We start from the raw sequence: 1,408 nt of genomic DNA, 5'->3' as shown, positions 1-1,408 counted from the left end.
ATAATCAATATGATTTCAACCTAAATGCCCCACATTGGGTAAATGGATGTATTTGTATGACAAAGCAACACAGTGGGCCATCATATAAATATTAAAATATTTTATTAATAATTTATATAATGTGTAACTATGGGATCAGAATTACATTCTAATTCATTTATAACAAAATATCTGTAAAAAATTTCAAAATGATAACAGTAATTGACTTTGAAAGAAGAAGTTCTGGGTAATCTGTTTATCTATGTGACAATATATATATATATTTTTTATGCTGCAAAAAGCGTTATTGTTTCCATATGGTCCAAGGCTTGAGAGAGGGCTCCAGGGTGTTAAAAAAGCTGCCTAGTGGCTGTAGAGAGGTGCTTCAGGCAGCCCTGATGTTAGGTGGGTTCTTCAATGGCCACTGGTCTCCAGAAGCTCCTAGTAGTGCTTGAGGGTGAGCCTTTTGAAGAGATACTCGCCCAACCCAGCCTGGGGACCAGCCAGCCTGCGGAGGTTGGTCAGGTGGTCACCCATCTTCTTGATGAGTTTCACTTCCTCATCTAGGAAGTGGTTCTCCAGGAACTCACAGATGTGGGGGTCTCCGCGGGCAGAAGCCAGGCCATGCAGATCCAATAGGGCTTGATTCAGGTTCTTCTCTACGAGAAGGGCGGCCTCCATAGCGTCCTGGGTTTTACCCCACTCATCTTGAGATGCTTCTGCACGTCCAGGAAGAGGGCATGGCTGCCATGCTGGTTTTGCAGTTTCAAGAGATGCTCCACGCCCTTGTGCTTCTCCTTGGCCAATTCGCGAAAAAAGTGACCCACACCTTCCAGGGCCACATCGTTGTGGTCGAAATAGAAGCCCAGAGAGAGGTAGGTGTAGGAGGCCTGCAGCTGCATGTTAACCAGGCGGTTGACGGCAGCCTCCACCTCGGTAGAATAATTCTGACGAATCTGGGAGCTCATGATTGGTTGGTAATAATAAGAAGTTAAAAAATGGTGGCTGGTCCTGGTGATCGCAGATAGCTGAGTGGCTGACTCCGGAGGTTGCGACTGGAAAAAAGGTTGGAGGGTGGTCGGAGACTGGAGCAAGGGGCGTCCCTGGGTCTGTTCCGTCCAAGCACTGTTGAAGCAAGAGACAGATCCACGGGGCCGCCGAGCACACTTCCGACAATATTTTGAATTTTCAACCAAGAGCATATGCCAATTTTATGTTTTGGAATATTCTACTTTTTTATACAAAAACACATTTTACAATTCACATTTCATAGCTTGTTTACTCAAGAGGAGAAACCCAACGTCCAGGGAGTGAGGGCTGTGCAGGCGCAGGAGGGTCAAGAGGAGATACCCCTCGTCCAAGGTAAGAGAAACCTCTTCCAACAACACAAGAGAAGACTCTACACATGGACATCACCAGATGGTCAACA

At 46.0% G+C, this 1,408-nt stretch overlaps 1 pseudogene; it reads right to left on the bottom strand.

Moving 5' to 3' along the window:
* Positions 1-261: 261 nt before the first annotated feature.
* On the bottom strand, positions 262-1,144 carry LOC129659960 (ferritin light chain-like; annotated as a pseudogene).
* Positions 1,145-1,408: the final 264 nt, after the last annotated feature.

The sequence above is a fragment of the Bubalus kerabau genome, chromosome 9 (genome assembly GCF_029407905.1).
Source record: "Bubalus kerabau isolate K-KA32 ecotype Philippines breed swamp buffalo chromosome 9, PCC_UOA_SB_1v2, whole genome shotgun sequence".
Classification (NCBI taxonomy): domain Eukaryota; kingdom Metazoa; phylum Chordata; class Mammalia; order Artiodactyla; family Bovidae; genus Bubalus; species Bubalus kerabau.
This window is presented reverse-complemented; position numbering and strand designations above follow the sequence as displayed.